Genomic DNA, 26,540 nt, shown 5'->3' with positions numbered 1-26,540 from the left:
TGTGGAAAGAGAGCCACGGTTTATTCCACAGAGGAGATGAGTGTATGAAAACGATGGGGACCTTGTCCCTGGCTGCAAGGAGCTCATCACCTCCCAGGAGAGACAAACACATAAACAAACCGTTACAGAACAACTCAGTCAGTTCTAAATATCAGGGGCACAAAGGGCTGGGGGACCCCGAAGAAGAGGAAGCCGCTAGCCCTGCCTGGGAGGGGAGAGAAAGGCTTTGTGCAGGCGACAGTTGAGCAAGATGACAGATGAGCGGGTGGCCAGGAGAGGGGGTGGACCTTTGGGTGGACCAGGAAAGGCCCCTCCGGTTCATTACCCAAGCGACACTAGGTGACCAAATGTTTGCCGTTCTCTTCGCATTTCAAAGCCTCAGGAATCTGTCAGGTCCTGTTAGAGATAGCCAATGGTACACTGTAACTTCCTGCTCTCTTCTCAAGGATTCTGAAGGTTTGTTTGCAGAGGATGCTCTGTCAGGGCATTCCAGAAACAAAAGCAGCTTTTCAGAAGTCCTTGCAGAACCGGGAAGCTCTGCTCATTTCTAGAGGCTCGGTCCTCTCAAGCTTTGTGGTGTGATCACAAAATCGGGAGCAAGCAGGACCCACGTGGGCTGAACCACGGGCCCATCTGTGCCCAGTCTTGCCCACCCCCCTCCCCTGCCAGACAAACTGAATCTGAAACCAAGCATCCAAGTCACCGGCTTAGAAAAAATCTTCCTTCTCTTTCGCGGCACCAAATTTTGCCAAGAACTGAAAAGGGAAGAATGCTACATGTACTGAGTTCTTCACACACTCCGACAGATACATTAGTTACGCACAAAAAGTCATGGGATACAGGGTTCTCTTGTTTTTTTTACACACAGCTCAATCTTGGTGCACAGACAAGGCGAGGCTAAAAGAATTTCTCTGTCTACTGACAACACAACACCCCTTCTGTTTGGTGGGAAGGATGGTCAGAACAGACTCAGGTTCCCTAGAGGAGCGGAACTCTAAAGTTTATAGTGACGGTTGTAGAAATGTTGAACTAGGAACAATATAAATAATTTGAAAGGACGGATAATCATGGATCAGGGAAATACAAACAGAAGACTCAAGAATAGTAATATTAATAAAAGGTAATATGAAATTCCACTTTAAAAAGTCACAGAGTTATTTGGCAATGCTAGAAAAAGATAGTAGAATCATGCATCTTTCAGTACTAAATAACATAGTAGTGAATACATATGAGAGTAAGTCTTAAAATCTCCATGGAATTTGGTAACACCACAATCACTGTGACACAAGGCTTCTCGACCGTGGCGATCTTGTCCCCTCGGGGACACTTGGCGATGTCTGGAGACATCTGTGGTCATCGCAGCGAGCTGAGGGGAGGCTGCAGCCAACAGTCTAGGCCAGGGAGGCTGACAGGCCCCTGTAAAGCCCAGGACAGTCCCACAGCCAGGAGTTGTCTGAGCCAAGTGTCCACAGTGCCAACGAGCGCGGATGCTGAGGACAGAGAAGGGCCGAGGGCAGCCGCAAATACAGACAGGTGTGGAGATCACCATGTCCTAGGTGGTGCTGGGTCCCCCAAAAAGTGATGTTCAAGTCCTACCTCCAGTGAGTGTGACCTTACTTGGAAATAGGGTCATTACAGATACAATCCAATCCAGACGATGTCGTACTGGAGTCTAGAGGGCCCTCATCCAGTAACTGGGGTCCTTATAAGAAGAGCGAAATTTGGACACGGACATGCAGAGAAGGCTCCGTGAGACAACGGAAGCAGAAATCGGAGGATGTGCACAAGCCAAGGACTGGCCGCCACCAGCAGAAGCTCGAGAGGCCCGAGCAGACTCTCTCTCAGAGCCCCGAGAGAACCAGTCCTGCTGAACCACTTTGATCTTGGACTTCCCGCCTCCGGTAAGAGCGGGCGTTTCAGCTGTCTGAAGCCCCCCGGTGTGCGGTGCCTTGTTACAGTGGCCCCCGGACCCTGCCCCACGCATGGAAATCCATTCACCCCAAGCTGTCCGGGTCTGTTGCTTCCTTACCACGAACGCATCTCTGGTTTTCTCGGGTATTTATGCGCAGAAGCCATCACTATGACACCTTCCAGACTCTAACTTACTTGATGCGCAGACGCATTTCCACCACCAAACTTAGTGCCTGGGTTGGGGAGCGAGAGCCACCTTAAATCCCATGGTTTTACCAAACAGACGGTGTGCCAGACGGGCCAGAGAGCCAGGGAAGGTGTGCAGCAGAAGACGGGGAAAAGGGGCGGCAGAGTCCGAGGCCCCGAGGCCGCGAACCTCATACGGACCGTCCGCACCTCCGCGGTCCGACAGCCGGCGGGGACCGTGTGGGCGGGGAGACACTGGCAGCGGGAGCTTTTCAAAAACTCTTCTGCCATGAGCACCTTGTTCCCAGCTGCCTCCTCTCACGATGCTTAACAGGATAAGACGGGGGGCAGCAAGAGGCTTTACAGCAAGACGGGGGTCGCAGGAGCACTCGGCAGCGTCATTCTACAAAACAAACAGAAAGCCTACAAGTTGCAAAATAAAAAAAAAAGAAGACGACGAAGAAGTAGGGGTGTGTGTGTGTGTGTGTGTGTGTGCGCGTGTGCGCGCGCACGCGCGCGCGTGTGTGTGTGTGTGTGTGTGTGTGTGTGTGTGACAGGGAGGAGGGGAAGGAGGCAGGGAGGGCGTGGATAAAATACTAAAGCACTTGAGAAGGTGAGAAAGAAGGAACGAGTTTCCTTTTTTAGGTGAAACCTAAATGACAGGTTCCAGACCTTAGCAGCCAAAGTGGGTTTCCCGCAAATACATGAGCGGCCACGGTCACGTAGCAGCTCGAGCCCTCGTCTGTTTGGGGCTGGGGGTGCTCTGTCCATTGATCTAGCCGTGCTTCTGCTTTGGTACGAATGCCCGCAGTCTCGCAGAGTCGGGCCAGAAGCACACTGTTGTGGTTAATGATCATGGAGGAAAACAGGGTCACTTGGCATCAGGTCACATGCCCCCACCTTTTTGCTCAGCTATTTGGGTAGTCGGACGGGTGGTTTCCCTTGCATTGTCTTAAGTTTCGAATTCATTTTTCTCTTTAAAAAACAGATTCATATTGTTAGGGCTACTTGATTGCTGCTTTTTAATTAAAAAGTCTTGATTAAAATGTTTTCACTAAACACGTACTGGCAAACTCTCAAATTATTTCAAAACATTTCATTCTTTGTTTTTCCGTTCCCAGTGCTGTCCCGGCCACCCCGTGGGGACTCAGCTGTGGCTGCAGACTTGTCAGGCAGACGTAGCCAGCAGCCAACAACAGATGGCCAGACCCTGTCAGTCACTGCTGATCTGGGCCAAATCCCGAAGAGAGAGCATTTCAGGAAGCTGGTCACCTGCCAAGGTAACCCAAACAAAAAGGAACCAGGAATACCTACTAGAGTGACAACTTGTAATAAGATAAGGGCAAAGATTAACAATTAAAAATCAGAATTATCTGTTAAAAATTTACCTTACTTGACCATAAAGATTAGGAGTGCTTTTCTTTCTTCCATTATTAGAAAGCCAAGAAGATTTTAATAAAATTGTGCTAAATTATTCCAAGGGGGAAATGTAAGAAATTATACAGTCTGATACACCACCCCTCCCAGATCCTGAAGGTTACAGCCCATTTAGAGTAAAATTGAAAAATACTTGACTTACCCTTTGTTTGATTTAGCATCTAAATAGACTACATTCACTATTTAAGAAATAGGGAATCATATGAACTTCAGATATATTAAAAGAGGAAAACAATATTCCTCCTCTAAATTAGAGTGTATTGTCTGTTCTCTAAATACCAATAGAATATGTGTATATCTTTGCTTACTATGCTAGTGGTTAATTTCCATCTAATTTTAAAAACTTTAATGTTAATTTTCATAAATTATCAAAGAAACTGAAATTAAAATATCTAATCGACTCATTCCACACTGACAGCAATATTGTTTTTCAGGTTATTTCAAATGGGTTCGCTGTGGTTGACCTTTTTTATTCAAAAACGGCGATTCTATTTGAAAATCTGCATCCTAAGATAAAAGACATTATCCTATGTGAACTGCGGTAATGCACCAGCGCCAATCACACTATTAAATGGCTTGGGCAGACAAAAAGAACAAAACGCTGAACCTGTCAACCCTCTGGTTTTATGGGTCTCCAGATAATATAAGGCACAACAATGAAAGACCATGTGTCCCTGCATCCAAACGCTAAACTGCAGAAAGCCAAGTAATAAAGATATTAAAATAACCCAAAGGGAAACTCTTCCTGCCAATAAGCTATATGGTGCAGTGTGAGACAGGAGATTTTTTTTTTCCTTGAGACATAAGTGAAAATGTAATTAGGTTTGTCCTAAGAATTGGCTAACGTTTTCCTCTTATGCTGTGGTTTCTCTTAAAACCGTTCCTTTTTAATGATCTCCTGGCTCATATTAAATTGCAAACATAAATTCAACAAATGACTACAATGGTCTTAAAAAGGATAGAAGGTATGGAATATTTGCTTGCTTCACCAAATGAACTTAAAACTTTATATATACCTTTTTTGACTGTTGCCTCTGACTCCTGGAGAATGCTATTGCAAAGTTCTATCTCCACAACAGTATGTTAGCCCTCTTTTTACTTTATCTGTTTTTAAGCAGAAAAAAAAAGTAAAACTATCCTTCTACTTTTATTAGTTTGATTTAAGAAGGCTGACTATGCAAAATTATAGAAAATGTATAAATGTTTAAAAGAAAAGAAAAATTACCCTCATAACCCAAGCATGACAATTATTTCTACTTTGCATATCTTCCATCTTCCTGTCCACAGTTTTAAGCATAATATACATGCAAGTTTATATTCTTCTTTTTTATTTAAAATCATAGCAAAACACTTCCCCAAATGTCCACAGATATAATTTCCACTTGTATGATAGTGACTTATTGCTGTGTGAGATATTTTGGTTCCTCCAATGTTTTACTATTGTAAATGGGGTTGCAATTAATATCTTCATGTTTCTAGAACAGGAATGTTTAACCAGAGACTGATAACCTTTCAACTGCAGGTTTGTCATTCTGGCAACTGGGCAGAGGGTGGGGGTGGGGGTGGGGGTGGGGGTGGGGGGAAGGGTAGGGGTGGGAGGAAGGGAGGGAGGTTTGGAGGGAGGGGTGACACGCTGGAGAAACTTCTATGTCTCTTCCACCCTTAAATTCTGTGATCCCCTCCATCACCATCTTATGCGGGATTGTCCTTGGTGCTGTCCTCCAGCATTTTTCTAATTGTTACAAATGAATTATCATAAGGGGATTTCAAATACCTTTCGGGAAAGTCGCAGCTGGCATGAAACCAGGGAGTGAAGGTTAAGTTCACCTGGCTTTGTTCGTGGTGAGTTCAATGCCACTATTACTGCTTATACAGCACTGCAGATATGCTCACATACTTCAGAGATTGCAGTTAAATAATTTTTAAAAAGCAAATGCACTCTGTACTAAGTATGCTTTCTCTACCATCTTGTTCTGTATTCTTCTTGAGCAGCAACTGTCATCTCGTGGATTTCATTTCCACTTGCGGCTAATTATATTTTCTCATTCCTATCAAATAAATAACATTGCTACTATCTTTTGTTTTCAAGTCTCTGAAAATTTTTAAAGAATTTTAAAGATTTTATTGACCTAACAGCTCCTTGGTGCCCCACTGCAATAATAAATTCTCAGTCAGACGCTAAGCAGGATTTATAAATGTCTAACTTCTTAGTTGTGATGGACTGGAAACACCCGATTTAAAGGCTCTTAGCAAATAATGGAACCCTCCCCCCCACCATACACACACATCACTATTTACAAAAGGACAGCTAAGAACACATTTCTGTTTTAAAGTAAGGATTTCAGAGGAAGTTTATATGGTACTAAAGGTTTGCATGTACAAAATGCTGTAAGATTTCTCTCTGGTCTAGTTTATTTCAAAGTTGCAATCTACTATAACATTAGAACCTAGGAACTCCATGAGAAGAGAAGTCTTATTTTCTTGTTCAGTGTAACCGCCAGGGAAAACAGGCTAGTAGTACTCAAAAAGTGAAACACAAAGTTACTATACGACCCAAGAGTTCCACTCGGTAGACGTAAATCTAAGAGAAATGAAAACATATACCCACATAGAGATTTGTACAGGGATACTCACAGCAGCTCTGTTCATAATAGACAAAGAGCAGAAATAACTCAAATGTCCGTCAGCTGATGAATCAGTGGACAAAGTAGTGCAGACCCAGGCAATAGAATATGATTCAGCCATAAAAAAGGGTTAGGGACTGACAGAAGCGAGACACTGAGGAACCTTGAAAACGCTGTGCGAAGTGAAAGTAGCAAGTCCCAAACCACAACATACAGTATGATTCCCCAGTATGGAGTGTCCGGAACAGGCAAATCCCTAGAGAGAGAAAGTTGATTCGTGGTTGCCAGGAGTTGGGGGGTGGGGGTAGAAGTGGGCAACGAGTGCTAACGGATGGGGGGTTTGGGGGGGTTGGGGTGAGAGAAGGCATGAAAAGGCTCAGAAGTGAGATAGTGCTGGTTACACGACCCTGCAAATATCCTAAAACCACTGAATTGCTCACCTTAAAAGGGTATGATGGTAGATGAACTACATATTAAAATACATATTAAAAATTTTTAATGATATCACAAAAAATAATTCTGCCCAGGGGCGCCTGAGTGCCTCAGTGGGTTAACATCTACCTTCAGCTTAGGTCATGATCTCAGGGTCCTGGGATCAAGCCCCGCTTCGGGCTCCCTGCTCAACAGGCAGCTTGTTACTCCCTCTCCCTCTGCCTGCCTCTTCCCCTGCTCCTCCTCCTCTCTCTCTCTCTGTCAAATAAATAAATAAAATATTTAAATCATCATCATCATCATCATCATCATCATCATCCTGCCCATTGCTTTGCAAGAAGAAACACATTAAATGGGGAAAAGAAGATTTTTAAATTATAAACTCCTGTATTTGGAGGGTAAATATGTCTTATTCACCTTTCTAAGTGCAGGAGCTATTATGCTCCCTAGCCTGTAGACTATACCCTTTGCATCAGTGAAGATGCTTCCCATTATCGGTTAAGGAAAATGCAACTCAAACTCACCTAAATAATAGAGGAATTATGGGTCTATTTGACTTAAAAAGTCCAGATTTAGGCTTCAGATAAGGCTGGGTCATCAGGGACCCAATTTCTTTCTTTATCTCAATTCTGCTCTTCTTTAACAACTTTAACCCCTAACTGGATTCCTTCTTACTCTTAAGACAGCTTCCAGTAGTTTCTAAAGCTACAGGCTTCCTTATTTAAGTCCCCAGTAACTGACTCAAAGTCCAGGAAGTGATTAACTCTTGGTCTTTATTGGGCTGATTTAGGTCTTGCGCCAAAATGAACGAATCCCTGAATCCAGCAGGCTGTGTCAGAGAGTAAAGCAGAGTGGCCCAGAGCTGAGAAGCAAAGCTGAGGCACTCTTCTTGGTGGGAAAAGAGAGCCACTCATTCAAAACCCAACGAGAAGAGAAAGGGAGAGAGACACAAGAACAAAGGGGTTTTGATTCCAATTAGGAGGGCTTCTAGGCTCTAAGTGCTGATTATTTGGTGGTTGGGCGTGGGGGGAGGGTTGAAAATTCCTCCTTTTGCTGTGTTGTTCTTTACATTTATGTGACAAAGTGCACGTGTGGTTTTCTCCGGTAAGATCTCAGTAAGAGACGTCAGACTCCGTAGCAGCACCTTTAGGTGCAAGAGTAGAGCCGGACAATTAGATGAATATTCTAAAAAACAATGGTAAACACTTGTTTGAACTCAATCAGTCTCACCCTTCTGGGTCTTCCGTCAGAAAGAATGAAGAGGGGCACCTGGGTAGCTCAGTGGGTTAAGCCTCTGTCTTCAGCTCAGGTCGTGATCCCAGGTCCTGGGATGGAGCCACACATCGGGCTCTCTGCTCCACGGGGAGCCCGCTTCCCCTCCACCCCCGTCTACCTCTCTGCCTACTTCTGATCTCTGTCTGTCAAATAAATAAATAAAATCTTTTTAAAAAAATAAAAATAAAAACAAGTAAAAAAAAAAAAGAAAAGGAAAGAAAGAATGAAGAAATGGTTGCTGGCGAGGGAACATGGGCACTGTCCTCACAGCTCAAGCACCAGATGAATCAGAAGGACCAAAACAACAGGGTGACCTGACAGCAGGGTAGGAAGGAAGACCGGCCTGGGGTATGTAGGGAGCCCCAGATCTCTCAGAAACAGGTTTCTAGGCAAGAGACAACTAAAAAATATGCCAGTTTTACGTCAAGATATTTATCCACAGATATTTGCCTCCTTTTTACATTACGAGATTTGTAGCTTAAAAAAGACAAACGGATGCTGTCGAGTAGCAAGAGAATTCTTTACTCGTTAACCAGAGTAATGAGGAGGACATTTTCATACGAGAGATTCTTTGTGTTGGCGGGAACCTAAGAAATCCTAGGATGAGAGAGTTTCTCAAGAAAAACGTTCCAGAGCAAATTGTAAATGATCGACGTCTCCCCATCGACAGGGGCATAAATGACCAAAATCTTCTCTCCTCATTTGACCACACGCCATCTTGCTTCCTGTTTCTAAGATTTTTCCAAGTCTAAAACTGATTTCGCAATTATTGAGTTTTTTCCAGCCCATGGAAACACTAAGAGTTAACGAGCCTGTTGTCCTGCTCTTCCACGACCTTCAGAACACGAGCTCCAGAGTCGAAGAGAACAAAGCCGGCCTCCGCAGCTCACTGGCTAAGTGACCCAGAGCCTGAACCCTCCATCCTGTCCCCTTCAAAGAGCAGTGACAATACCCTCCTTCGTAACAGTGTTGTTCTGAACATCAACTGAAATAATGCCTGTAAACCACTTGGTCCAGTGCCTAGAAACACCACCCAATAAATACTGTTGCTATGTTATGATGATGATAGTTCAGAGGAAATGTGTTCCAAACACTTGAAATGCAATCATTTATTTAAACATTATTTAATATTCTCCATGTGGCTCTAAGATATGTACATCTGAGAAATGAAGCAGAACTCTCCTCATTGATCAGATGCAGAGACCAAGGAGAGAAGGGCCACACAGTCCACAGAGTCCTCCTTCCAGATGGAGGCTCCACGGAACTGAGCAGATTGGAAAGGGCAAGTTTGGGATGCAAACCCTGACCCCTTGCCTCAGTGTCCTCTGTCGCCCTCTTACCCTCCCTGTTCTTCATGGCCCATGGTAGCCATCAATCACCTGTAGCCATATTTAGAATTTAAATGAACTCACTTAAAATCAAATACAATTACAAACTCAGTTCTTCGAGTGTATTAGCCACAATTTAAGTGCGATCAATAGCCACACGTGGCCCATGGTTTCCACTGGACAGTGTAGACAGAATCTGTCCATCATCGCAGACATTTGTCCTGCCACTCTGTGCTCCTGGCCATCACACTTCGCTGTCCCAGGGACTCTAGTGGTCTGTCTGCTTTGCCTGTATATTGTCATAGTTTCACCTGAATTTAAAAAAAAAATTAAGTTATTTCCTTCTCTTTGAACAAGCAACTTACTCAGGGCCTACAGTTTACACAGCTAACATAGTAAAGGTCGCAAAGCAATTAGAGCATAGTCCCTGCCCTAAAAAACTTAGAATCTACTTGAATAATGAGTTCTCTGAGGCCTCTTACAATTGGGCAATGCTGACTTCTGGCGGAAAGAAACATAAAGGAGAGAATAAAGGCATCACGCGATAAGCAGACCCAACTCGCAATGCTAAATTAATTGCCAAATACTTTCCTGCACTCTTGTTGCTGAGAACCATAAATTCATTCTCCCACAGCATCACCGGGACGTGCTGTGGTCAGCTCCTCGTCCGGCCTGACCAGAGCCCGTGTCACCTGGGCTCCCCTGAAGCAAGCTAGCATTTGTTCTTGCAGAACCTCCCATCCACTGTACGAGAACACGGAATCCGAGTGCCTCCGACATACCTTCTGCCTCGAAAATCCTCTGTAATAGTGGTTCTTCTGAGACGAGGATTTATATCTAAGAAACCCCAAAATTAAGCTCAGGTGGGAGTCACGAAAACATGACAGGCATAGGGACGAAGTGAGGGGTCCTTTGTGCTGATCCCATAGTGGACTCAAGCTGCACCCCATCTGGGATCTTCAATCCCTAACCAAAGTCAAAACTCCCCGAGGTGAAGGATGCCTGGCGCCGGCCCTGTTTCCCGTGGGCACCTTGGCTCCCTGCGCCTCCTGCTACCTTGGCTTCTACTCTGCTCCTTCCCTCCCCCCACCTCCCTCTGAAAGTGGTCCCACACACGTTTCAGGATGCAAGTGTTTCATGATCGATTATGAGAATCGGGGACTGTGTCTTCCCTCACAACCCTCCCCCTTTTCTCCCCCCGCATCTTTGCCCGTTCCTCCAGCTACCATCATGGGGAACGCTTTGTTGTCAAAGCATCCTGTGACCTGCTTCATTCCCATCATCTCATTTAACCTCAGAGCAGCCCCAGCCAGCAGGATGACAAAAGCCACTTCCAGAGAGAAAACCAAGGTCTAATTCAGCCAGGCCACATAATAAGAGACGCATTCAGGTCTGAGTGTCTCCAGGGACACTGCCTCATCACTGCAGAGGGCCCCGGGCAGTAGCCTCCAAAGAGCATTGCCTGGGATGGTGGGAAGAGCCTTCCCAAGGAAATTTAAAAACCTGGTTTTCATCCTATGCCAGGATAACTTCAACTGTTATTTGGGGGAAATTATTTAATGTCTCTGGATTTCAGGGCTCTTGTAAAATGAGGAGTTGGGGTAGAGGATTTTTGAGGTCACTTCTGGCCCGAAAGCAGGATTCTACCACAGCAGTACATGCACATTTCAACGTTCCTCCAAAGTACCTGACTCCTGCTGCACGTTGGCAGGTGACAACTCGTAGTGACTGACTGTTGCTGTGAGTCAGGCATTGTTCATGCAGTATCTCATTCAATCTTTATCACAATCTTGCAAAGTAAATACCACTGTGGAGTAAATTCCTTTTATGATTCTGAAACCCAGGCCCCAACTCCAAAGGACAGAGGCCAGACCCAAACTCAAGGCATCTGCCTCTCTACTGAAAGGCCAGGCACTGGCTCCCAGTGATGTCCACAACTCATACCCATTGACCCTGTGGTCAGAGGCCAGATGCTGCACTTCCCATAGTATAAAATATCTAGCACTCGAGAGTCATAATGCATAAGTAGATTAACTCTCAAAGGGGAAAAAAAACCGGAACAGAGAAAAAAACAAATATACTTCGATGACTAGCCTCCTGATAGACTTTGATGGAGCAGGCATACGCAACTCTCACCTGCCTCGTTTAACCTACAGAATTAACCTTTATTGGTGAATTAAGCTGACTTCTGTGGGTCTTTAAAAAATCATATGACAGGGGCACCTGGGTGGCTCAGTGGGTTAAAGCCTCTGCCTTCGGCTCCGGTCATGATCCCAGGGTCCTGGGATCGAGCCCTTCATCGGGCTTTCTGCTCTCTCCTCTCTCTCTGCTTCCTCCTCTCTCTCTCTGCCTGCTCCTCTGCCTACTCATGATCTGTCTGTCAAATAAATAAATAAAAATCGTTTTTAAAAAAATCATATCACAAACACTGATGTTATAGCTCCATGAGGCTTAAAATCCTCAATATCTATTTTTTTTAACTGGCATTTCTCCCTACCAGTTTAATATATATATTGTTTTAAGGTGAAAGCAAATCCTGGCTCGGTAATACTACCAACAAATGAACTTTAGCATGTCCACACCTTAACTGACTAAAATCGTGGGACATTAACAGCTTCGTATGGGACCTGAGCCCCACCCATACTTGGAAAACCATAGTGGCATATAAGGGCAATTAGGACATTTCTGGAACTATCACTCATTATTCTCTTGGACTAGATCTCTTCTCAGGAAAGCAGTGAATATAACCTGCTTTTTTTTTTATTAAGATTTTATTTTTTTATTTGACAGACAGAGATTACAAGTAGGCAGAGAGGCAGGCAGAGAGGGGAGGAAGCGGGCTCCCCACAGAGCAGAGAGCCTGATGCGGGGCTCCATCCCAGGACCCTGGGATCATGACCTGAGCCGAAGCCAGAGGCTTTAACCCGCTGAGCCACCCAAGTGCCCCTATATAAACTGCTTTCTTATTAGCTTATTTAAATGTATCATATGAAAATTCCTCTTGCCAAGTGAATACATGGATAGATATTTGATAAAACAAACATAGTAATATTTTAACAATAGAACCAAGGTAGTGAATATGGATGCTTACTGTACAATCCTTTTAACTTCCATATTTGAAAGTTTTTTAAATACTTGTTATGCATTCTACAGGTATTATGGACTCCTTATTATATACTTGGCACTGGTAAATGCTAAAAAAGGACCTTATAGTTTAATGCAACAATTCTGCAGACCTGGCTTCTACTAGACTCAGAACCCAAAGTAGAGAACCAGATACTCTTTCAGTCCAAAGAGGAAAACCCCTAATGAGCCTACCTAGCCTGGAAAGGACACAATTATGTGCCCAGGATTGAGAACCAATCAAAGATGGCAAATGAATCTGAAAGCCAATCAGGAAGCTCCCTGCCCACTATCCATTCCCTCCACCTCCATATCACTTCCAAAAACCCCCACACTAAGGGAAAGTCCCTCCCAAATAGGACATTGACTAATAAAAGACTGTCCTGAGACTTCCTCCTTTTTCTCTGTAAAACCCATTGTCCTTTTAAATCCTTGTGAGTCTCTAGTAGCCAAAGGACTGCAATAGTAGCTTACTCCCTTACTATAGTAAACTCTGTGAAAACAGACTTGGATGAACTCTGTTATGGCCTTCAACTTTCTGATAATCCTCAAGTACCATCATCTACATGGTTAGTTAAAACCAGTTGTGACAATTCTTAAATAACAAATGTCATACCTATATGTGTTTTCCTTCACAATCCCCCCCACTTTGTATTGTTCTTAAGAGAGAAGAGGATAAAGTTACCAGTAGCTTGACCAGAATGGGCAAGGAACCTCCTTCAGAGCATCTTGCTTGGGAAGGTCATCTGTAGTGCCTTTCCCTGGGGGAACATGCTGAGAATCACTAAGTGTTCAACTTTGACTCTGCATCCCTATGTTAGCAAGTGCTTTGCCCACCCCATAGTAAAGGACCAGGAAATGTGACCCGTAATGGTTGCCTGTGGGGCTGCATATTTATGAAATACTAGCCTGAATAATCATGACTGAGTCACTCCAGCAGACTCAATAAAAATTATTGCATTGGTCCATCTGTGTTTATTCAATCTGTCCCCTCCCATCTCACCAAACACTGAAACACTCATCCTGCAAGATTAATTCAAGCCTCACCTCATACATGATGCCTTCTCTCATCATGCCAAATCAGATGGATTAACATCTCCTTGAAACACTCATAGTTATAGCCTTAGAAAGAAGGAAAGAAAGGGATAAAGAAAGGGAGAGAGAGAGAGACATGGAGGGAGGAACACAGGGAGGAAGATAAACCTGTTCTAGGGACGCCTGGGTGGCTCAGTCTTTAAGCGTCTGCCTTTAGCTCAGATCATGATCCAGGGTCCTGGGATTGAGCTCTGTATCGGGCTCCCTGCTCAGCGGAAAACCTGCTTCTCCCTCTCCCACTCCCCCTGCTTGTGTTCTTTTTCTCACTGTCTCTGTCAAACAGATAAATAAAATCTTAAAAAATAATAATAATAAAATAAACCTGTTCTATAGTCTTGTGGAAAATGGAGAAAATCCAGGATCCTTGGAAGGACATAACCTCAATATTTTACTTCTTTTTTTAAGGTTGTATTTACTTATTAGAGAGAGAGAGAGAGGAGGAGGAGGAGGAGGAGGAGGAGGAGGAACACCGGGATAGAGACAAGCAGACTCCACGCTGAGCACTGAGCCTGAAGGCGGGCTCAATCTCAAGATCCCAAGATCATGACCTGAGCAAAAACCAAGAGCCAGATGCTTAACCAATTGAGCCACCCAGGTGCCCTTCAAAGTTTTACTTGTAAAGGTGACAGTCAGAATGGCAAATAACACTGTTCTGTTTCTTTCTCCTCCACAGCCATCACATTTCTCAGCTTTGACCCCAAATTTTTGCTGCTCTTCATATATACTGTCCCTCTAATTTCCTCATAGAGACTCATTAACTCTATCAATAAAGTTTCTACAAAAGGGAAGCCCTAGGAATGTAATGCAATAGCATTTTCTGTCAATTGTCAAAGGGGATGTTGGAGTTCCACTGTTGGTGGGAGATGATAAAATCTAATAGGAGAGGTCAGCCCAATACAAGCCAACAGCTTTCTGACACATTATTCAAAACTGGATAATGTGTGGGATTGTGAGTGTCTCACTCATCTTTGGATATCTACACATGGCACTCAGAGAAGGTCCTCTAGGATTCCTCCAGATGGAAAGTTAGGAAAGGTGACTTCTTTAAGTCTTTCTAACTTGAAAATTCAAATAAGATCTCTAAGTCAGAAATTAAATAGGGTGGGGTGGGGCAGAAGGAAAGAATAGGGAAGAGGAAAGTTAGGAGACAAAAATGTTCCAATTCGGGTCTTGGGGAGGAAGCAAGATGGAGGAGGAGTAAGAGACTGAAATAGCTTTAGGTCCTAGGAGTTCAGCTAGATAGTTATCAAACCATTCTGAACACCTACAAACTCAACAGGAGATAGAAGAGAAGAAAAGCAGCAATTCTAGGAATAGAAAATCAACCACTTTTTGGAAGGTAGGACATTCAGGGAAGTGAATCCCAAGCAAGGGAAGATAGACTGTGGGGGAAAGGTCCGGCTCCCAGCAAGCAGTGCAGCAGCAGAACACAAAATCAGAACTTTTAGAAGTCTGTTTCACTGAGGGATGTTGCTCCAGAGGCTAAGTGAGGGTGGAACCATCATGGGGACAGTGTGGTCTCAGGTCCCATGGAGTCACAAAGATCAGAGGTGTGTGGCAGAGCTACGAGGTATTGGGGTAGGGAAGCCAGCTGCAGAGATGGAGCTGATGTGGGGGCTCTCAGCTTGGGGTTACCTTAAACTGTGATCCATTGCACAGCCACACCACTGCTCTTCAAGTAGGGACCCCACAAGTGGCATATACGGAGAGACTCCCTCCCTCCTTTGGGAGGAGTGGTGTGGGAGCACACTGAAGGAATCTGCTGGGTTTGGAGACTCCAAACAGGGCCATGTGCCAGAGAAAGAAATGCTAAGTCACAGGCCAGGTGAGCTCAGAGCACAGCCAGAGAACAGGGAGACAGGAGGGATTGACTGCTTTCCTCTAAGGGAGCACTAAGGAGTGGAGCCCCAAGCTATTGGCATCTCCAGGCCGGAGATTGGGAGACTGCCATCTTCATTCCCGACCTCCAAAGCTCTAAGGAAACCATATAGGGAACAAAAGCTACCAAGAGCGAACCCAAGATTACTTAGCCAGTCCCTGGCAAGGGCGGTGCAATTCCACCATAGGCAAAGACATTTGAGAATCACTGCAACAGGCCTCTCCCCCACAGATCATAAGAACATCAAACCAAGACCAAGGACACCAGTCAATGAGAACTGCAGAACTCCAGAGCTAGGGGAAAGCAACACGTAGAATTCATGGCTTTTCCCCCATTATCCTTAAATCCTGAAAAGTTAAGTTTTTCTAATTTTATTTTGTTCTCATTTTATTTTTTTAAGTAGAGGGAAACTCTTTCCTATTTTAAAGATTTTTAACTATTTTATCTTATCAATGCCCTTTTAAAAAAAATCATTTTAAATTTTCATCGTTATAGTCATATTTTATGGCTTCATTGTATTTAACCTTGTTTTTTCTATACATATAGCTTTTTTTTTCCTTTAAAATTTTGGGATATAATTTCTTCTAATAGATCAGAATATACTCTAATTCTAGCTCCAGTTTGATCACATTATTTTTTTTTTCTTTTTTAAGATTTTATTTATTTATTTGAGAGGGAGACAATGAGAGAGAGCATGAGAGGGGAAAATATCAGAGGGTGAAGAAGACTTCCCATGGAGCTGGGAGCACGATGCAGAACTTGATCCTGGGACTCCAGGATCATGACCTGAACCAAAGGCAGTCACTTAACCAACTGAGCCACCCAGGTGCCCTTTTTACTTTTTCCAACCAACTTTCTTATCACTTCCTCTTTTAGAATCTTTTTAAATTTTCATTTTTATAGTCATATTCTATCACTTCGTGTTTACCCTTGTTTTTGTATATATATATGTTTTTCTTTCTTTAAAGTTTTGGAAGGTAGTTTCTACTAAGACACCAGAATATACCCAAAATCAAGTGGGCGGCTTTGTTTGATTCACCAGTCTTGGCCACCCTTTTAGTATTTTACACTCTCATTCATATATTCTTATCTAAATAAAATGACAAGGCAGAAAAAATCACCACCCAAAAAACCCCAAAACAAAAAAACAACAGGCAATACTGATGGCTAGGGACCTAATCAGTACAGACCTTGGTAATATGTCAGAACTAGATTTCAGAATGATGAATATCAAGGTGCTAGCTGGGCTTGAAAAAGGCATGGAAGATACTAGAATCCCTTTCTGGAGAAATAAAAATCCCTTTCTAGAGAAATAAAAGAAATAAAATCTAACCAAGTTGAAATTAAAAAAGCTACTAATGAAGTGCAGTCAAAAATGGAAGCTCTTACTGCTAGGATAAATGAGGCAGAAGAGAGAATTAGTGATATAGAAGATCAAATGACAGAGAATAAAGAAACTGACCAAAAGAGAGACAAACAACTACTGCACCAGGAGGGGAGAATTCGAGAGATAAGTGACACCATAAGACGAAACAATATGAGAATAACTGGGGTTACAGAAGAAGAAGAAAAAGAGGAAGGGGCAGAAGGTATATTGGAGAGAATTATAGTAGAGAATTTCCCTAATATGGCAAAGGGAAAAAGCATCAGAATCCAGGAGGCAAAAAAAAAAAAAACCCTCAAAATCAATAAAAATAGGTCCATACCCCGTCATCTAATAGTAAAACTTACAAGTCTTAGTGACAAAGAGAAAATCCTGAAAGCAACTCGGGACAAGAAGTCTGTAGCATAAAATGATAGAAATATTAGATTGGCAGCAGACTTTTCCACAGAGACCTGGCAGGCCAGAAAGGACTGGCATGATATATTCAGAGCACTAAATGAGAAAAACATGCAGCCAAGAATACTACATCCAGTTAGGCTGTTATTGAAAATAAAAGGAGAGATGAAAAGCTTACAGGACAAACAAAAACTAAAAGAATTTGAAAACACCAAACCAGCCCTACAGGAAATATTGAAAGGGGTCCTCTAAGCAAGAAGAAAGCCTAAAAGTAGTAGACCATAAAGGAACAGAGACAATACATAGTAACAGTCACCTTACAGGCAATACAATGGCACTAAATTCATATCTCAATAGTTATCCAGAATATAAATGGGCTAAATGCCCCAATCAAAAGACACAGGATTTCAGAATGAATAAAAAAATAAGACCCATTCATATGCTGTCTATAAGAAACTCATTTAGACTCAAAGACACCTCCAGATTTAAAGTGAGGGGGTGGAAAACAATTTACCATGCTAATGGACATCAAAAGAAAGCTGGGGTGGCAATACTTATATAAGATCAATTAGATTTTAAGCCAAAGACTATAATAAGATATGAGGAAGGACACTATATCATACTAAAAGAGTCAGTCCAACAAGAAGATCTAACAATTTTAAATATCTATGCCCCTAACATGGGAGCAGCCAATTATACAAACCAATTAATAACAAAATCAAAGAAATACATTAACAATAATACAATAATAGTAGGGGACTTTAACACCCCCTCCACTGAAATGGACAGATCATCCAAACAAAAGATCAACAAGGAAATAAAGACTTTAAATGACACACTAGACCAGATGGACATCGCAGATATATTCAGAACATTCCATCCCAAAGCAACAGAATACACATTCTTCTCTAGGGCATATGGAACATTCTCCAGAATAGATCACATTTTGGGTCACAAATCAGGTCTCAACCAGTACCAAAAGACTGGGATCATTCCCTGCATATTTTGGGACCACAATGCTTTGGAACTAGAACTCAATCGCAAGAGAAAGTTGGAAAGAACGTGAATAGATGGAGGCTAAAGAGCATCCTACTAAAGAATGAATGGGCCAATCAGGAAATTAAAGAAGTGAAAAAATTCATGAAAACAAATCTGTTCAAAATCTATGGGACACAGCAACAGCAGTCCTGAGAGGAAAGTATACAGACATACAAGGCTTTCTCAAGAAACAAGAAAGGTCTCAAGTATACAACCTAATAGTACACATAAAGGAACTGGAGAAAGAACTAAGAGCTGGAGCAAAGAAAGCCTAAACCCAGCAAGAGAAGAGATATCATAAAGATCAGAGCAGAAATCAATGAAATAGAAACCAAAATAATGGTAGAACAGATCAATGAAACTAGGAGCTGGTTCTTTGAAAGAAGTAATAAGATTGATAAATACCTGGGCAGACTTACCAAAAAGAAAAGAGAAAGGACCCAAATAAATAAAATCCTGAATGATAGAGGAGAGATCACAACCAACACCAAAGAAATACAATTATAAAACATATTATGAGCAATATACACCAGCAAATTTGACAATCCAGAAGAAATGGATGCATTCCTAGGGACATATAACTACCAAAAGTGAACCAGGAAGAAATAGAAAACCTGAACAGACCCATAACCAGTAAGGACATTGAAGCCCTCATCAAAAATCTCCCAACTAACAAGAGCCCAGGGCAACATGGCTTCCCAGGGGAATTCTACCATACATTAAAGAAGATTGATACCTATTCTCCTCAAACTGTTTCAAAAAATAGAAATGGAAGGAAAACTTTAAAACTCATTTTATGAGGCCACAATTACCTTGATCCCAAAACCAGACAAAGACCCCGTCAAAAAGGAGAATAACAGACCAATATCCTTGATGAACATGGATGTGAAAATTCTCACCAAAATACTAGCCAATAGGATCCAACAGTATATTAAAAGGATTATTCACCAGGACCAGGCGGGATTTATTCCTGGGCTGCGAAGATGGTTCAACATCCGCAAATCAATCAATGTGATTCAATACATTAATGAAAGAAAGAACAAGAACCATATGATACTCTCAATAGATGCTGAAAAAGCATTTGACAAAGTACAGCATCCTTTCTTGATGAAAACTCTTCAAAGTATAGGGATAGCCTCAATATCATCAAAAGCCATCAATATCATCAAAGCCATCTATGAAAAACCTCAATATCATCTCAAAGCCATCTATGAAAAACCTACAGTGAATATCACTCTCAATGGGGAAAAACTGAGAGATTTTCCCCTAAGGGCAGGAACATGGCAGGGATGTCCACTACCACCACTGCTATTCAACATAGTACCAGAAGTCCTAGCCTCAGCAATCAGACAACAAAAAGAAATTAAAGGCATCCGAATCAGCAAAGAAGAAATCAAACTCTCACTCTTTGCAGATGATATGATACTTTATGTGAAAGACCCAAAAGACTCCACTCTAAAACTGCTAGAACTTGTATAGGAATTCAGAAAAGTGTCAGGATATAAAATCAATGCACAGAAATCAGTTGCATTTCTATACCCCAACAGCAAGACAGAAGAAAGAGAAATTAAGGAGTCAATCCCACTTACAATTGTACCCAAAACCATAAGATACCTAGGAATAAACCTAACCAAAGAGGCAAAGAATCTGTACTCAGAAAACTATAAAGTACTCATGAAAGAAACTAAGGAAGACACAAAGAAATGGGAAAACATTCCATGCTCATGGATTGGGAGAACAAATATTGTGAAAATGTCTATGCTACCTATAGCAATCTACACACTTAATGCAATCCCAATCAAAATACCATCAATTTTTTTTCAAAGAAATGGAACAAATAATCCTAAAATTTATATGGAACTAGAAAAGATCCTGAATAGCCAGAGGAATGTTGAAAAAGAAAGCCAAAGTTGGTGGTATCACAATTCCAGACTTCAAGCTCTATTACAAAGCTGTCATCATCAAGACTGTATGGTACTGGCACAAAAACAGACACATAGATCAATGAAACGGAATAGAGAGCCCAGAAATAGACCTTCAACTCTATGGTCAACTAATCTCCGACAAAGCAGGAAAGAATGTCCAATGGAAAAAAAGTCTCCTAAACAAATGGTGCTGGGGAAATTGGACAGCCACATGCAGAGGAAAGGAACTGGACCATTTCCTTACACCACACACAAAAATAGACTCAAAATGGATGAAAGACCTCAATGTGAGAAAGGAATCCATCAAAATCCTTGAGGCGAACACAGGCAGCAACCTCTTCGTCCTCAGCTGCAGCAACTTCTTCCTAGGAACATCGCCAAAGACAAGGGAAGCAAGGGCAAAATGAACTGTTGGGACTCCATCAAGATCAAAAGCTTTTGCAAAGCAAGGGAAACTTAACAAAACCAAAAGACAACTGACAGAATGGGAGAAGATATTTGCAAATGACATACCAGATAAAGGGCTAGTATTCAGAATCTATAAAGAACTCACCAAACTCAACACCCAAAGAACAACTAATCCAATCAAGGAATGGGCAGAGGACACGAACAGACATTTCTGTAAAGAACACATCCAGAGGGCCATCAGACACATGAAAAAATGCTCAACATCACTCAGCATCAGGAAAATATACATCAAAACCACAGAGATAACCCCTCACACTAGTCAGAATGGCTAAAATTAATAAGTCAGGAAATGACAGATGTTGGTGAGAATGTGGAGAAAGGGGAACCCTCCTACACTGTTGATGAGAATGCAAACTGGTGCAGCCACCCTGGAAAACAGCATGGAGGTTCCTTGAAAAGTTGAAAATAGAGTTACCTTACGACCCAGCAATCACACTACTTGGTACTTACCTTAAAGATACAAATGTAGTGATCTACTCACACGCACCCGAATGTTTATAGCAGCAATGTCCATAATAGCCAAACTATGGAAGGAACCTAGATGTCCATCAACAGATGAATGGATAAAGAAGATGTGGAGTATATATACAATGGAATACTATGCAGCTATCAAAAGAAATGAAATCTTGCCATTTGTGACGATGTGGATGGAACTAGAGGGTATTATGCGGAGCAAAATAAGTCAATCAGAGAAAGACAATTATCATATGATCTCCCTGATATGAGGAATTTGAGAGGCAGAGTGGGTGGTTGTAAGGGGTAGGGAAGGAAAAAATGAAACAAGATGGTATCAGGAGGGAGACAAACCATAAGAGACTCTTAATCTCACAAAACAAACAGGGTTTCTGGGGGTTGGGGGTAGGAATAGGGTGGTTGAGTTATGGACATTGGGGAAGATATGTTTTATGGTGAGTGCTATGCAGTGTATAAGCCTGGTGAGTCACAGATCTGTACCCCAGGGCAAATAATACATTATATGTTAATAAAAATATTTTTTTTAAATGTCCCAATTTGTATTATGGTACAAATTCTGTACTGGGTCCAAATTCTGTACGAGGTACATCAGCTTGGAACTCATGGTACACTTCAGGCTCTAGAATTTTAAAAGCCTGGGATTTGTGATGCGATCAGGCTGGGCTACAGTATTTCTCCGGCTCTGTTTAAGTACACTGCTGACCTGCTGTCTCTGACACCATTGAGAGTGTTCCTGCAGACCCAGATAGACAGTTAGGTTAGGCACAGAAGAAAATGGGCCACCTGATGACTCAGAAGCTACTCCTCAGCCTGAAGTTCAAAACACCTCCAGGTCTACTCAGCACTGAGCGGCTGGTTCCAGAGGGGAAGCCAGGATGCTGTGACCATGCAGGGAGCACAGCAGTCCTGAGGTGAATCCTAGACCCCTCTAACAATCGAATGAATTTGGCCTTCTCAGAACTCACTTCATTATCCAATGAACCTTCACTTTCTCACTGAGGAAGAGAAGTATATGTAAAATTGTGCACATGAATTAGAAAACAGAGTAAACACAAACAAAAAGGCTACTATTGCTTACTTGGAAAAGAAAATGGTGAACTTTTTTTTACATCTGATCACTTTCACCTACATTTACCATGGAAATAGACATGGAAAGCAACTTCTACAGTGTGGACTCCCAGACATGGTTTGCCAATGGTGATGGGTGTGGCATAGGTTGCCCATTGCTTAGACAATATCACTTCCCTATTTCATCCTCCTTAAGAGAATCCAGCAATGTCAATGTGTTCAGTTAAGAAACTACAGTCACTGGACTCCCTTGCAGCTAACAATGACCATGGGACATGGTCCATAACAACAAGATACATGTTTCCCGGGATTTCTGGGAATGTCCCAAGTCCTGATACAGCCATTTATCCTTCCTTCTTTGTCTTTCTAGAAAGTTGACCTCATTTTTAGATGCTCAGCAGTTCTGCTTGAAGGACAGCAAAGCAGAAGAGCAACATGAGACTAACCCTGGAGCAGCACCCTGGACCCCAAAATGACCACCTTCCCACTCTGTGCAAGAAAAAGTAAACCCTTTATTTCTTTTGACAGTATCAGGGTTTCTCAGCTAAATCCATCCCAAGTAGAGAGTATTGATGAAGAAACACCAAGATTTTCCAAAGTTCTTATCTTCTTATCTTATCGATATTAATTGGTTCCCTTTGTTTTCAAATCAAGGAGATCACACTCAGAAGGACATGTGGTCATCTTCACTCATCATTACAACTGCCTTGCCACACTCAGAGTTGGAGTCCTGTCATCTTGGTGATAACGTCTGACTGTCTTTACAGTTTGTCTTTCCAGTTAAACTTAATTGCACTTCTCTTCCAAGGTAAACTGCTAAACTGCATATCTTACTGGATACAATAAAAACAAAGAGACACATCCATAAAAATGATTCTAATTGTGCAACCACTCTGGAAAACAGTGTGGAGGTTCCTCAAAAAACTGAAAATAGAGCTACCCTATGACCCAGTGATTGCACTACTGGGTATATATCCTAAAGATACAAACGTGGTGCTCTGAAGGGGCATGTGCAACCAAATGTTTATAGCAGCAATGTCCATAATAGCCAAACTATGGAAAGAACCTAAATGTCCATCAACAGATGAATGGATCAAGAAGATGTGGTATACACATATACCCACGCATATACATTGTATATACATATATATAAACAATGGAATACTATGCAGCCATCAAAAGAAATGAAATCTTGCCATTTGCGGTGACGTGGATGGAACTAGAGGGTATGATGCTTAGCGAAATAAGCCAATCGGAGAAAGACAACTATCATATGGTCTCCCTGAAATAAGGAAGTGGAGATGCAATGTTGGGGGTTTGGGGGATAGTAAAAGAAAAAATGAAAGAGGGTGGGATTGGGAGGGAGACAAACCATAAAAGACTCAATCTCAAAAAACAGACTGAGGGTTGCTGGGGGGAGGGGGGACGGGAGAGGGTGGTGGGGTTATGGACATTGGGGAGGGTATGTGCTATGATGAGTGCTGTGAAATGTGTAAACCTGGCGATTCACAGACCTGTACCCTTGAGGAGAAAAATACGTTATATGTTTATTTAAATAAATAAATAAATAAATAAATAAATTTGAAATATTTTTTAAATGATGCTAATGATAGCTTGTATATTCCTGTCAATGGGACACTACTCTAGAAACAGTACATAGAGTTAATTGCATTGTACATGGCATTATTACAAGGTCATTCCATGTCATCCTCCAACTATTTAGAGCCAAAAAAATACAAATTTTAATATAAATGCAAGGATATAAAAAAAAAAACCTTAAAAGGATAGCTCCATCTCTTTCGGATGATAAACTCCAGTCATCAATGGACCTATACCCACCGTGTTGTAAACAGAAAACTTACAGTCCAGGCACCGTTTGGAGTCTGGAGATAAAACTGCTCACACCCAGTTCCTAGAATTCGAACAGCTACCCATTCAACTGTCCATCCCGTATTTATATAATCATCAGTATTAATGACTGCCTGCCACCTTCACAAGGCAGTTGTAAGAAACAGATCAAGACTCATTCAGTTTTTGCCCTCCATTCCTCTGCGTGCACAGGTCATGGTGATTTACTGGGTAAACTTCAAAGCAATGTAAATAGACCTGTTCCATCCACTTGTGCACAGAAGCTGGTTACCTTTCAGGAATAGCGCAACAGCATTTGGAGCCCATTTTTCCATCTTGATGGGATGCATCTGCAGTCATGATGGTAACTTTGTTGGAGTTCACTCCCAAGACTGTGGTAGGCTGTTGGCAGGCAATGACTTCTGTGAGCAGACTAGAAAGGAAAGAAAGAAAAAGAACTTGTTAGTGTTGACAAGCACTTTGGTCAGTCATTTCCTATCCCTTCTCCTTGCCCATCTCTGAATGTAGATACTGAAAAAGCAAAATACTCCCTTTTCCTGCCACCCTTGCTGCTCAGAGAGGCTATGAGATCCCTTTCTGCCCAACGAGATGTGAAGTAGAGGGACTCTGGGGACAGATTTTTGTTCTTGCGTAAAAGAAGACAAGTGGGGCCCCTGGGTGGCTCAGTGGGTTAAGCCTCTGTCTTTGGCTGGGGTCATGATCCCAGAGTCCTGGGATCGAGCCCTGCATCAGGCTCTCTGCTTAGCGGGGGGCCTGCTTCCCCACTCCCCCTACTTCGCTGCCTACTTGTGATCTCTGTCAAATAAATAAATAAAATCTTTAAAAAAAAGAAGAAGAAGAAGACAAGTATGTGAGAAGAGCCTTCTCTCTCTCTCTTTTTTTTACGGTATTATACATTTTTTATTTTATTTTTTTTTCTACAGTGACTATTTCAACTTTTATTATTCTTTTTTAAATTTTTTTTTAATTTTTTAAATTTATTTTCATTGTATCAGAAATCATTGCTTATGCACCATACCCAGTGCTCCATGCATCCCCTCCATAATACCCACCACCAGGCTTCTCTTGCCATCTTGATAGACTCCCTACTTCTGTACTCATACAACACCTTGCTGAGATTCACTCTCTGTGCGTATGGCAACCATTTGGTGATGGAAAAGCATCAAACCTAAGGATAAAAACTAAACGTGCTAGAGGTTGGAGCAAAAGGAAAGAATGAGCATGGGACACACATGATACCGTCCCTAGCCGCTCTCAAAACGCCTACCTCTAATCATCTTATTACATTTACAATAAATGCCCTTTCTTAAAAGGTAGATTGTTCTACTCTGCTCTAGTATTCTACATCTATAAGAACACTTACTGACTCAGATTAAGCATCAGGACTTATAAAATTAGAGGGGTTCTAAAAATATAACACAAAAGTAACTCAAGAACAATACAGCAGTAACAGCCAAGCCCATGAATAACCAGTCTACCGCAGCTTGTTAGTTCATGGAAATACTTACCTGGCAGAGTTTGAACCAGCTGGAAGCACTCCAGGGCTCCTCAGCCTCCAGGTCCATTTAGAAAGAATGCCAGACTTCTGTGGAAAGAATTTCAAAACGCCCCCTTCATTGAGAAAATGCTTACTGACCCTACGGGCACAGCCACGAAGGCCAAGGAAATCACGAGAATTGTTTTCTGTATTTATATGGCAAACACCTCTGGACAGATTGACGATTTCATTTTGTTTTTAGTAATGATGAAGCCGTTGCCATATCCTGGTGGGGAAGTGGAGGGATAAAGGGTAATTATTGCCATTTTTGAAAGGAAAAACTACAAAGAACATGAAATTAAGTGATTACCTATAAACCCCAGTCAAAATGCAGCCCCATGCAGAGACAGCCAGTGAGCCCGCAGGGGTCAAAATCCAGAAACTCTGAGTCCCAGTCTATCTCCGTTCCTCAGGCTCCCTCTTTCCTGATGACACAGCACACGGTGTGGTGAGTCACTCTGTTCCTTGAACCTCCCAGAAGCTGGGCTAGGAGACAGAGAGAACACAGATTAAAAAGGCAAATCAAACCAACTCGTTCAAAGCACTGTAATTAAAGTAGCCTAGTGATTTTTTACTCTCAAATATTTAGAATCAAGGGACCTGAGAAAAAAATAAAAAGAAGGCACCAATATAAAAGAATATATGAGAACCTTAAAAGTCAGAATGATTTTCAAATAGTGTCTACAAAGTAAGCATAAGTGGATTAACTAGAAGTAGCAGAGAGAGAAGAAATATTTTCGAAATACATTTATTATTCAAGAGTTAACTCGATTGGGGTACCTGGGTGGCTCGGTTGTTAAGCATCTGCCTTCAGCTCAGGTCATGATCCCAGGGTCCTGGGATGGAGCCCCGTGTCAGGCTCCTGCTCGGCACGGAGTCTGCTTCTCCCTCTATCCCTTTGCCCCTGTGTGCCCTCTCTCTCTCAAAAATAAATAAAATCTTTAAAAAAAAAAAAAAGCCTGGAAGAAATTAGGGGGAAAAAATGTTACCTGTAGAGGAACAAAGATAAAAATTACATCCATCTTGCCCTCAGAAATCATGCAACCAAGAGAATGAAATGAAATATTTAAAGTGTTGAACAAAAAAACCCC

At 42.2% G+C, this 26,540-nt stretch overlaps 1 long non-coding RNA gene across 1 annotated transcript; it reads right to left on the bottom strand.

Moving 5' to 3' along the window:
- On the bottom strand, window positions 1-26,220 carry LOC101686615. Its single transcript, XR_198958.3, has 4 exons — window positions 25,760-26,220; window positions 25,421-25,497; window positions 24,184-24,324; window positions 1-2,500 (listed from the first exon to the last, which is right to left on the bottom strand). It is a non-coding gene; the product is annotated as an uncharacterized LOC101686615 (long non-coding RNA).
- Between the last annotated feature and the right edge of the window lie 320 nt (window positions 26,221-26,540).

Source organism: Mustela putorius, unplaced genomic scaffold (assembly GCF_011764305.1).
Source record: "Mustela putorius furo isolate JIRA1106 unplaced genomic scaffold, ASM1176430v1.1 tig00000835_pilon_pilon_pilon, whole genome shotgun sequence".
Classification (NCBI taxonomy): Eukaryota; Metazoa; Chordata; class Mammalia; order Carnivora; family Mustelidae; genus Mustela; species Mustela putorius.
Note: the sequence above shows the minus strand (reverse complement) of the source record. Positions and strands in the feature narration are given on the sequence as shown.